The 12,576-nt window shown below is 53.3% G+C and overlaps 1 protein-coding gene across 5 annotated transcripts in view; it reads left to right on the forward strand.

Annotated features, from left to right (window-relative positions):
- KDM6B (lysine demethylase 6B) overlaps positions 1 to 12,576 on the forward strand; it is a 97,905-nt gene that overhangs the window by 23,477 nt on the left and 61,852 nt on the right. For 2 of the 5 annotated variants that reach the window (XM_082197473.1, XM_082197479.1), the window contains exons 1-2: positions 1,446 to 1,897; positions 12,217 to 12,346. The gene's annotated coding sequence lies outside the window, so the exon portion shown is untranslated. Of the gene's footprint in view, positions 1 to 1,445; positions 1,898 to 2,071; positions 2,674 to 4,208; positions 4,297 to 12,216; positions 12,347 to 12,576 lie in introns of those variants that run through there. The other 3 variants (XM_082197475.1, XM_082197476.1, XM_082197474.1) reach the window with 3 other exon arrangements.

Below are 12,576 nucleotides of genomic sequence, written 5' to 3' on the forward strand. Positions count from 1 at the left end.
CAAATCGCAACCTGCACGTTGTATTAAACTCTTGTCGCTTGGTAAATAGGTGCTGGGATGTGGGAAGGTGGGGTCCAAACTTGTGCAGATGTTTGGTTGTGGTTGTGGTGACAATGAGGAAAGTGCCTTTCTGTGCATGCCCAGAGGCATAGTGTCCCTACCAGCCAACCGGCCATCGAAACACATGGGGTTCCTGCCAGATTCTGGAGGCGGCAACTCAGGAAAGAGAGGGGCAGCTCATTGGATCCCACTTACTTTTTCTCCCCCCACAACCCGCCCCATGCTGGAAACCCCTTCCATGTGCCCTTGACGTTGCCAGCACGAGGAGAGCGCATAGTACGCGCCAGATTGCCAGATATTGCAAGCAGAACAGATTATGCAAGTCACAGATTGTAGCAAGCCTCCATCCTGCTGCTAGCGTCTGAAATTCTGAATTTATGTTCCGTGGGGGGGGGTGGTAGTGCTGGGAAATTTGCCCTGGCCGGGATGCTGATACCTGCCTGCTGTGTCCAAGGTCTGGAGGAAGACCAAGAGGAGGGCAAAATGAAGTTAAGGGTTGGCGGATAAACGGTTGTGCGTTTCAAAAGGGATGTTTGGAAAGTCGGAGATTTCGGGACGGGCATTTCCGAGAGTAAAGGGGAGATGTTGAAAGCTAGGGGACCCCACCCACCCCACCTGAAAGTTCACCTTGCAGCCGTGAGGCTTGTGCCGCCAGGCGCCAGACTCTCCCGTCCGCGCCATCAACGCGCAGGTAACCCAGCGGGGGCGCAGAGCGCGTGGCTGCTGTTCGCGGCCACTCCGGTCCGTCCACCTTGCGCGCCCACCCGCCGGCTGGAGACCCGCTTGGAAAGGCGCAAACCCCGGCCAATTTCCCTACGTGCCTAAATCCTCCATCACCCCCCCCTCCGTGCCCGCCCGCTCCTCTCCTGCGGCGGCCTCCGTGCGCCCAGCCGCCCGTGCGCCCTCCTGCGCTGCGCCCCTCTCCAAATCGCCGTCGGGTTCCTTGACGCACTCTCCACCTTCCCGAGCCGTTTGCGCCCTGCATCCCGCTCCGCGCACCTGCCCGCCTTTCCCCCCACCACCCCACCCTTTCCCCCCTCCAGGAATAATAAGAATAACCACAACAACAATTCGCTGCTTGCGAAAATCCACCCCCGGCGCCCTGCCTTCTTGGCTCTTGCGCGCCTCTCCTCTCCGCTCGCTCGCTCGCTTCCTTCCTTCCTTCCCTGGCGCTCCCGGTGCGCTTCCACCAGCGGCCTCTCCGGCGCATGGGAGCATGTGAGCGAGGCTGGGAACATGGAAGTGAGGCGGCCTTTTTGCCGGAAAGGGAGGGGGGCGGCAGGAGGAGGCGGAGGCGGAGGGATGTCTGGGCTCGGAGAAGGGAGGGGGGCCTGCGAGGGGGTTGGGCAATGAACACAACCCTCATTTCTTTGTTTGAGTAGAGACCGAGGGAGGGGAGGGGGGGGCGCTGGAGCGAGCCGAGGCAAGCAAAGCCCAGCCATCGAGTGTGCACGGGAGTTTTAGTACAGAGAGCTCTGAGCGCCCGAAACCCTGTGGATTGATCCCAGTTGGCACTAAAGTCTGCTCCCCAAAGAAGCAAGATTGGCCATTTTTTCTTTTCTTTTCTTTTCTCCCCTCTCCTCCCCTCCCACCCCCCAATTTCGATTTTTTTTTCACCCCTTCCTCTCCCCCGTGCGGTGCTGATTTTTTTTGGGGGGGTGTTTTTTGGGGGAAAATTCGCCAATATTGTACATTTTCTTCTTCTTCAATTTTTTGGGTTTTATTTTTTATTTTTTGGTTTTTCCATCCTTCCTCCTGGCCGGGCGAGGGGAGATCCCGAGGGACAAAGCCCTCCTCCCTCCCCACCCTCGCAACCTTAACAGTCCCCTTCCTGCAGGTAATGTTGGATCCGCACCCCCAAACCCCCCATTTGCTGTCTTGTGTCTGGTTCCCCCTCCCCTCCCTCCCTCTCTTTTCTCCCCTCCTTCTGCCAGTTTTCGGGGATCTCGCTGTAAACGTGTGTGCGCTGGTTGTGTGTGTGTGTGAGTGAGTGTGCTGGGGGGGCTGTTGCAGCCTGTGTGTGTGTGTGTGTGTGTGTCTGGTTGGAGGGGAGCTGCGCTGTGTGTAAGGTCTTTTCCTGGCTGCTACTGCTGGCTTTGTTATCTTGCCTGGAAGAGAGAAGACAAGCGAGGAGGAAGGGAAGGGAAGACTGGTGGAGGAGGACGACAGGGTGGGGGGGGGGGGAGCCCAGTCTGCCACAGGCCTGGCCGACTCCTGGGCTCACCTTGCATGCCACCTTTAAAGGAACAGGCGTCAGACCAGGGTTCGGCAGACAGACAGACGGACGGCACACTTTTGGAGAGAGCTTCCCGCAGCAGCACCCGTGCGCACCCCGGGACTTGCCCAGCTCCGGATGGGTAGCCTACAGAGCCGGCCTCCCTTGGCGGAGTAGGGCGCAAATGGACTGGAGTTGGCCAGACCCTTCTGGCCGAACCGGAGGACGGACCCACGCCACAGCCGGGGCAGGAACGCGATGGAGTTTCGCTGGGTCGCGGCTTCACCCTGAACGCAGCTTCTGTGGCCTGGCCGTGCCACCCCTGCCCGATCGGTAGATCAGAAAGGAGCCCGTGGCAACAACCTGCTGGGCCCCGAGGCGATGTGGTGGTAGAGGAGGTACAACAGAACCCCCAAAGTCCCTCCGGCGGTTTCTGCAGCTGGAGCAAATTGGGGGGTGGGGGTGCCCCGGCTTGGTGGGGTGACGAACCTCCGCTCAGGGCGCCTCTGTTGACCTGCACACATTGCGGCATGGAAGTAGGACTTTGTATTTTTTTGGGGGGTGCCCACTTTCTTGGAGGTCGGGACACCCAAAATCCCCTTCCGGCGAGTGTGGAGATCAGCTTGGCTGTTATGTTGCTGATCTTGCCTGTTTTTTTACGGCTTGGGCCGAATTGCGGTTGGGAGTCAGAGGCCCAGACCCTGATGTGAGGACGTCCGGTCTCTTAATGGGTCCCTTTTTGGGGTGTTGGCGCAGAGATGTCTTTGGGGGAGAGCAGAGAGAATACCCCGGGCTCTTGGAGCTGCTGGGAACAGGCTTGCGGGTTGGGGAGCTCAGGCACAGCTGGCGTGGCCTGCCTTTTAACTGTGCAACTTTGCACAAACTCTCCCCAACCCCCACCCCACGGTCTCCGCTGCGCCCAGATCCTGGTTCCTCCAGACTGGGCAGGATCTGACCCCCTGTGCCAGTTTGAAAAGCAACACTTTTCCGTTTTCTGTGGGGCAAGGCCCCAGAATTGCTGGGCTCTTGTGTGGCTTTCTTGTTTCCGAAGCAAGTGTGAGGGGGTTGTTGTGTCTCTATAACAGGCAGAGAGACCCCCCCCCTTCCGCCTGTGAATATTCAGAGGGGGCTGCGAGTGGAACTGATTTGAGACAAGTGTGTTCCCAACTGCCGGGGGAAGTCAGGATTGAGTTGCGATCTGTGGGGTGGGAAAGGCCGCAAATCATATGGGGGCGCCCTCCTGTTTGGGGGTTTGACTGGAATGTGCGTTTTGGGGGTGCCAAGGGAGGCACAGAGGTGTTTGTCAAGGGGGGGGGCGGACACCCTCGATGGATTCATTTTTCTTGAAAGTGGGGGAAAGATCAAGTGCGGAAAGTTTTGAGAATAGTCAGTGGTGGTGAGGAGGTTGGATCCAGCAACTGTGACTTTAGTTGAGTGTGTGGGGCTGCAGTCAGTTTGTGATAGACGTTCTAGGGGGTTGGGATATGACTTGCAAACTCCAGCCCCCTTGCCCTTAATGGGGTTTTTTGTGGGGGGGGGAGTGTGTTCCAAGGTTAAGAGTTTTGAAACAAAGTCCATACAAGACTCGGTTCGCTGGGGGGGGGCTTTCTTTTTTATGGGGGGCGGGGAGACAGAAAGTTGAATTGAGGATAGTGGCGATCCGAGGAGCTGATAGCATGGCAAGAGAAAGAGTGCCTTTGAGAGCGTGCAGAGTGTCTTCCGGCTGCCACTGAGCGCTCGCAGCTGGACGCTCCCTCTTTTGGGCTGGGGTGGTGTGGTGGAGGAGGAAGACAGCTGTGCAGAGCTACGCATTGGTGTGGGTTGGGGGTGCTAGGAATAATGTGAAAGGGGAGCGTGTTCCAATGCTTACCTGCAGCACCAGGTGCTTAAGCGTGCGCCTGGCCCTTTAAGAGTGCCCAGGTGAAGCAGGACAGGTGCGCTGTGATGAGGGTGGCACCTACTGGCTGACAAACGAGTCAAGCAAGGCGGCAGCCTTCTCCTAGCGCAGAAAGGGAGCCCAGGTGAGGCCACACAGTGCTGATTTTTTGCCCCCTGTAAATATATATCTTTTGATGTTTGCTGCCTCTTCACTGTGCTGAATTGGGCAGGTGTGTGTGTGTGATTGTGTGTGTACTTCCTAGAAGAAATGCTTTTCGTTTTAGGTGCATTTGAGCGAGAAATAAAGGAAAGCTCTGGCTCCGTCTCAGAGTTGGGCAATCTTCTCCGGCTGAGAAAACCCCGACTTGGGAACGTTTGGCACTGGCCTCTGGTTTTTAGGGGGAGCTGGCTGGTGTGGCGGCCCTGCTGGGGTCGGCCGGTCGCCCTGGCCACACTTTTGTGCCCAGGGGTCATTGTGTGTGTCCATCCAGATGTGTTGTCCGAGGGCATTGGCTTTGGGGGTGGGGGTCCTAGGTGGGGGACGACGATGCCCTCCCTGGGTACGAATGGGGACCTCTCCACCTCTTCCCCCATTGCCCGGCCTGCCTCACACTCTCACTTTCCCCGAAACCGTGTCACATGGTCTCTCCTTGTGGGTTGGCTCAAAGCAGCAAGGGCTGCTGGGAGCCCGGACACCTGGGTTCTATCTTTGCCCAGCTCCAGGAAAAGGGATTTATGGGGGCTTGCCGAAATGAGATTTTGGAGGGAAGGTTTTGGGGTGATGGATAGGTTCGGGTGCTTCCGTCCTCCTGAACACCAAAGCGGAGGGGGGGGGGAAAGAGATTTTATAGAGACAAACGCCAGAACTCCTGGGTTCCCTGGGAGTGGAATATTTGAGGTTTCGGCCAGAGGAGATGCCTGGGAGCCAGAACGAACCTCGTGGGTCCTTCCCACTTCCTGGCGTTATTTTTCCCAGGATTGGAATCCCGAGCAGAGAGAAAAAATCGGGGCGGAAAAAAAAAGTTTGTGGGGGCCTGGAAGTGTGCCTGTGATCTGGGCCAAGCCCTATGCCGCCCCCACAATTGTGCCTCTGGGGGGTTTTAATGAACAGCCCCCACCCTGCACCTGCCCCCTTCCCTCAGTCCTTGTTTTAAAAAGGACAATTTGGGGTGTGGGCTTTTGGCTAACCCCTCCCCACACCAAATCCCAGCCCATGCTCCCCTTCTCCCCCCCCCCACGCCACTTATTTCATAAAATGTATATACTGCTTGATTGTAACCCCTACCTCAAAGTGTTTCACATATGAGACCCCCCCAAAAAAAACCTTAGTGGAAAAACTCTCCCCTAAAATACTCCTTCGTAGAGCCTCACTGCATAGGAATCTCCAGATATCCCCGTTAAAAAATATATGTTTAAAGCCCTCTGACCTCCCTCGGCCCCAGAGATTAGGACTCCCCACCCCACCCAAAAATGATAGGCCCCCATAAAACAGTTTAAACTCCCCCCCTCATTTTTTACTATTATATCAGCCTGCTGTTTCCCCCCTGCTTGTTTTCTCTGGTGGGGAATTAAGATTGGGGGGGGGTCTGATTCCAGGGAATTGGGGTGTCAGGAGGTTGAACATACACCCACTTTCTACTGAACCCCCCTTTTTTTTTTTTGCTTTTTTCTGGGAGGCAGAAATTTAGCTGAAGTCGTTGCTGTTTAGAATTGAAACCCCAAATTTCTTTTATTCATTGGATTTTGTGTGTGCGTGTTTACACCTGTGTTGATAATATATTATATACATCTGGTGTTTCCTTATGCTTTTCTTTCCCTCCCCCCTGTTTGGAAAACCACTTCCGTGCAAGGGAAGGCGTGGAAATTTCACACAAGGTCTCCTTGTGAGGAAAGAAAGTGTGTTGGCTGTAGCTGGTCGCTGGTTACTCAGGGCTAGGGACTTGCGGGATCCTGCCCTCTCTCCTACACAGAGATGTATATGATATGTATTTCAGACTCTGAGGCAGGGCCTGGACTCTCCGCAGGGGCCTTGGAGTAAAAAAACAATAACCCAGAAATCGTACCTCGGGTTAAGAACTTTGCTTCAGGATGAGAACAGAAATCGTGCGGCGTGTGGCAGCGGGAGGCCCCATTAGCTAAAGTGGTGCTTCAGGTTAAGAACAGTTTCAGGTTAAGAACGGACCTCCGGAACGAATTAAGTACTTAACCCGAGGTACCACTGTAGATTTAAAGCAATATTTATATTTTATAAATGGGTAAAAGTTTAATGGTAAGGATTTGCTGAACTAACAAATCGAACTGGAATACAAAGAAGGGAGGTATGAGGAGGTCCGAGGAAATAAGTGTATGGAAGTTATGTTATTGAAAATTAATGTGTATTTTTAACGGTTTTTTATTTTGTATGTTTATTTTTCTTTTTTCTTGTCATATCTTAAAAACTTTTAATAAATATCTTTTTTTAAAAAATAAAGCAATATTATAGGATTACAGAATTGTAGGGTTACAGAATATTATAGGATTACAGAATTGTCGGGTTGAAAGGGACCCAAGGGTCATCTAGTCCAACCCCCTGCAAGGCAGGAAACTTTTTGCCCAACGTGGGGCTTTTTAAAAACACAGCTTTCTATAGCCACGGCTTCCCCTCCATTCAACAACTCCTGGGAACTGTAGTTTGCTAAGGGTGGGGAGAGTCGCCGGGAGATGCCTATTCCCCCCCAGTGTTTCTAGGGACTGTTAGACCACTGAGGACTGAAATCCTGGGAGAGGAATAGGGGTCCCTGAATGACTTGCCACTCTGAACCAATACAAGATTTCCCAGGATTCTTTGGGACTGGACTGGCACGACAACGGCTTTAAATGCATGGTGAAGTTGCGGCCTTGCATTAATAATAGAAGGGGGGAGCCCCCAAACTGGGATTTAGGTTGAAATAAATTGGCTGTTGTTTTTTGCCTTGCTTTGGGGAAAGAACAAGGGTCTGTGACAGTGTGTAAAGTTTCGGTGCATGTTAGCCAGAGCATAGCTTACAACCCTGCTCCTGTTGTATCACAGGCGTGGCCAACTAATGCTTTGGACTACAACTCCCATCAGCCCCAGGGGCTGATGGGAGTTGTAGTCCAAAACATCTGGTGGGGGCGGCCCCAGGTTAGTGAAGTCTCCTCTGTGCATGTGTGCATCCATGTGCAGAGAGGAATGGGGGCAAAGCCCCAGTGAAGCTTTAGGGCTGCGGAATTGGGGGCGGGGAACCTCAACCCTTGAGTCCCATTTTCCTGTCACAAAACCCTTCCAGTATTTATTTACTTGCTGCATTTATACCGCACAATTCCCCCCGTTAAGGAGGACCTCAGGGTGACATAAATGGCTGGCCTACAGTTAATCCCGCACAACAACCCTGGGTTAGGCTGAGAGAGCCAGGTCACCCATGTTGAGAGAAGACCCTCAAAGTAGCTTGGGCTTGGGTTTGTATTCATTATTTTTATTATTTTTTAGTGAGCGACTGTGGCGGCTGACATGAGCTGGCAGGAAGAGAATTACCTATACTTATATCTCTGCTAGTGCAGATCTTGTTCCAGGGTGCAGAGAGGGAGAAATAAGGAGCCCGGAGGCTGTCCTTGGCTGGGGGGGGGGGAATGCACAGAAACGAGAAAAACCACCCCTGCATAGAGGTCCTCGAGGCGGAGGTGCCCGAAGGGAGCATCTGTGCGCGTGGAGAAGGCAGAAGGTGGCGCATGGCTGCAGTTGTCTGCCCCGTCTTGCCAGCTCCTCCTGCCCTTACCTCTGCGCTTTCCCTCCTCTGTCGGAGGCAGCGCGCTGGGAAATCGCAAATGTGCCGTGAGGCCGGAAAGCTGGACTAAAAGTGGGCCGCTAGCCCGATCCAACCCGTATATGTTATGTCCCCCCTAGTAGAGAACAGTTATCGTGTCAGGTCCTGAGGTAGGCAAAAAAAAAATTAAAATCTCCTTTTTGGGCCAGTTTGGGCTGGTGTAGAATGTGTTGCCTGCTGCATTTGCAAAACGCAGCCCAAACTTCGCTCGGCAAAAAGAGATAAAATAAAATAAAGCAAAGCCTGATTCCGGGCTCCTCCCCTTTCCCAGGGGGTGCTCGTTGTGGGCCAAAAATACCCGCAAGGGTCCCCCTGCGCCAGCGGCCCCAGCTGCCCGCGCCCCACCAGGGTGGCGTTACATCATCAGGCGCTGCGGATTGCGCTCTCTTGCATCATCAGGGCAGGACATCAGCTGCTGCGCAGTGGAAGCACACGTGGGGCTGGTTTCGCGCTCTCAGATTCCCAGCGAGGCCAAATCCCCAACCTCTTAGCTCTGCTGCTTCTCTCCCCCCCCCCGCCCCCAGCATAATTGTACATTGCCAGAAGGCCACCCCCCCCCCGCCATTCATCTGACACAGAATGAAAATAGAACTGTCCTGGAAGCATTTTTTTAAAATCTGGGTGTCCCAAGGATGTTTGCATGTGGGTGTTGAAGGACTCGTGGGAACTCTCCTCAGGCCTCGCAGGCCCCAAAGCGGGCGTTTTTTTTGTTTTATTTTTTGTGGGAAAGGGCATTTCCAAATGAATGGGGAGCGGGAGATGGGGAGCCTACCCTTCCGTACGGCAAACGGCGAAACGTTGCGCATTGAAGCGCATGAAACCCCAGTGATCACGCTGGGAACGAATGGCATGCTGTGAGCAAGATTAAAATTCCCGCCGCAGGGAGGGAGCTGATTTGCTAGGTGAGGAAAGCAGGGCAAGAGTGTTCATCAATTTTTTTAAAAAAATGCCGCCAGTTGCTTGATTCTTAACTGGTTGCCGTACTTATTTCCCACTTTTTGTGCGCATGCTTACACGTGTACTACCGCTCGCTTTGGTGGTTGCGAATACAGAGACAGGTGGAACGTGGCGGTTTGTCGTGAACTGTTTGGATTGGAGTAAAAATAAAGTGGTTTTCCGCTTGTGCCTGGAGTATTTGGTCGCAATGTCTCAACGGATGCCCGTTCTTTATTAAGTTTAGGAGCCAGCATGGTGCGGAGTTTAACAGTGTCGGGCCAGGACCTGGGAAACCGGGGTTCAAATTCTCACTTGAAGCTCACTGGGCCACCTTGCACCCAGCCACAGTCTTTCAGCCTAACCTACCTCACAGGGTTGTTGGTGGGGGTGAAGTGGAAGTGAGAGAATGATGCACACTGCGTTGAGCATCTTGAAGAAGAAGAAGAGTTTAGATTTGATATTCCGCTTTATCACTACCCAAAGGAGTCTCAAAGCGGCTAACATTCTCCTTTCCCTTCCTCCCCCACTACAAACACTCTGTGAGGTGAGTGGGGCTGAGAGACTTCAGAGAAGTGTGACTGGCCCAAGGTCACCCAGCAACTGCAGGTGGAGGAGCGGAGAATCGAACCCGGTTCCCCAGATTACGAGACGACCGCTCTTAACCACTACACCACACTGGCTCTCTTGGAGGAAAGGTGGGATATAAATGCAGGAATGAGCAGTAGTGAACACCTGGAACGAGGCCTGGGTCCTGTTTCTGGGTTCCCTGGAAGGGGTGCAGCAATCTGGTGGAATTCGGGGCTAAAGCCCCGCCTGTGGAGAGCAGTGCATTCTGCATGCGGTCAGAGGTACACCGCTTTGTTGCTCCACATGTCCTCAGGGCTGACATGGGAGCAAAAAGTTTGGATTCTGAGAAGATCCAGCCAGAGTTGAATCCCAGCTTGCTGCTGATTTGTTCTTTGGAATTTACTCAGATGGTGCAAATAGGGCGTTTTGCAGAGGGCGAGAGGGAAAAGTCCCTGCCCCGAAGGAGCTTACAGTCTGAAATTTGACAGAGAGGAAATAACAGAGGAAGCTGTTGTTTCAGTTTAATCATGTATTTAAAAGGCTACTGTAGTGGGGTGCATTCTGGGGGGGTGGCAGGAAGGGGGGAGCACGGGGTGTGGGCTCGATCCGCAGCCCGGGTTGCCGAAGAGACCTTGGCACCGTCTCCAGCTGCTCCACCCTCCGGAAAGGGATCCCCCCAGCCCTCGTGGGCGTCTCTGAAGGGCCCCCTTGTGCTGGCTGGAGTAGACCCTTCTGAATGTCCATTGTCTCGACACACTGGGGCCTTTATCTCTGCCAAGGCTGATACGCAGTCCTCGACGCACCATTTCTGCAGACTCTCCCCAGTTAACGGCCATTATGTCATTTACGAGAGCATCCCTGTTAATGCCTTTTTAATGCGCCATTCTTCTGCAGCCTGGCTTGTTCCCATTTTACAGATGAACTGAGGGCTTGCCTTGGCTGCTGCTGCTGCTGTGTGTTCTGCAACATGACATTGATGCAACAACTGTGCATTCGTGGCGAAATCATACTGAACCATGCACACATTCATTGTGCTTTTCGGGTTCTTCTGCAGTGCAGCCGCGGTGCTGACTTCTTGAGGGACATGGGCGGTGTGAGGAGTTACTGGGTCTCAGGAGGAAATTATGGGGCATGCACTGATTGGAAATGAAGCAGTACGCTATTTGAAAAGCAACTGTGGTGAGCAGATTACGCTAGTAGGTTTGCAAGAAGTTTTGTAAGGTGAATTATTTGAAATATTGCAAGAAAGGCAATGCGGAGAATTATTCGTTAATGGTAATTAAAGGCAATAGGAAATTAAGAAATGCACAACAAGTGATAAAAGAACGGAAAATCATCAGAGGTGTTGACGGAAGTCTAAAAATATTGTATAAGATGAGAAGTTACTTTGTATGAATGTTGGAATTAATATGTTAAAAAATAAAAATGTATAATAAAAAAATAGTGGAAATGAAGCAGTACGTCTGCCCCCAAACTCTTGCAAGCGCAGGATGTCTTGAAAACGTGCAACTGCCCTGATAGCACCAGGAGCGCAATTCATCATCAGTGCACGCTAAAAGGACATACGAAGGGTTGCTCTCAGCTGTGAAGCAACTTTTGCGTCACAGAGGTGAGACCGGAATGCCAGCCTGTCTCTCACTCTCTCGCCTGCCCGGTTCCAACTTTCCCCTTCAACCTCCTCTCTGGGTTTCCCCCGTTTTGAAAGAGAGTTTTGACACTTTGGTGACTAAGCCGCTTCAGCAGAAGGCAGGGCAGGTTCACTGGGGCTGCGGTTTTGTTTTTGGCTCAGCCCTGGAGGGAATATCGCTGGATAAGTTGGGTCAGGTTTGTTTTTTTGCAGGAAGTGCCCAGCCTGCTCCCTCGCGAGACTCTGGCTCAGCGGTCCCAACAAGGAGCGGGCAGGTGTGTGTGGATTTTGGGGTTCCCGTACAATGGCACCTTTAGGGACACCCGGCTTCACACGACTCCCCCCTCGGGAGGAATGCGCAACTGAAATATCAAGCGTGCAAGTCCTGGGCTGCAGCCTCTGGGCTTCTGATAAGTTGCAGCTGTTGTCTCCTTGGAGCTGCTGATAAAGGCAGAGGCCTTGCAGCTTTCGCTCGGGGCGGCCAGCTGCCGAGGTGAGCCGGGTGCAAATCCTGCAAGGGTTCCTCTGGAGGAAAAGAGTGCAGGGAGGTTTGGGGGAAGAAGGGTCCTTGCTCGGGGGGCAGAAGATCCCAGGTTTGACCCTCAAAGGCTAGGCGGGCTTTTCCTGCGTCCTCTTGCAAAAAGAACATATCCGCTTCGGAGTTTCCTGGAGTTCAGCAAAAGCTCTCTTTCCCTTGCACCTCCCAAAGGTGTCCCGGCAATTATGGCGAAGGCGTTGACTTCAAAGCGCAAGGAGGTGCAAGTTTCGCTCGGTTTGCACATCTCCCCCCTCCCGTGGGAGTGCACTGGAGGGGGGCCTGTGCTATCTCTGGGGCAGAGGCAGTTTGGCACATAGGGGAATTGCGGCCATTTCTGGAGTGGGGCATGTCTGCAGAGCTATGCAAGAACATTGTGTGCGTGTGTGTGTGCGTGTTTGGGGAGCTGGATGCTGTCTTCAAGTGGGTGAGTGGGATTTGAGGTGAATAGGTGGCGTCACCCTGTGGGATTTGATTATTCCCTGAAAATTTGCAACGTGTGTGTGTGGGAATTTCTGACTCTTCAATCAAAGCCTCCTTCGTCCTCTCTAACTCCTCCTTCCTTCCTTCCCTGCAGGATTGGGTCCCACACCATGGCTGGAGCGTAGTCAGGCCCTCCCCCCCACACCAGCCGTGTCTCGCATGGGCCCGGCGTGTGGGGGGAGTCAGCCAATGAGAAAGCAGCGACGGGACCCCCCCTTCCTTTGGTGAGTGGGCTGGTTTTCAGTGTCCTCTCATAAATGAAATTTTTATGCTTTCCGGTTTGGCCCTTTTCAGCGATTTTTGGGATTTCTGTGTTTTGTTTTTCAGTTGGTAGCAGGGGCACTGTATTTGGGGGTGGGCAGGGGATGGGTGCGACCTTGAGGGTTTGCTGAGTTTTGGGAAGGAGGTTTGTGGCTCTGGCACAAACTATGCAATAATGGAGCAATAATAGGGG

The sequence above is a fragment of the Podarcis vaucheri genome (genome assembly GCF_965113315.1).
Source record: "Podarcis vaucheri genome assembly, chromosome: 13".
NCBI lineage: Eukaryota > Metazoa > Chordata > Lepidosauria > Squamata > Lacertidae > Podarcis > Podarcis vaucheri.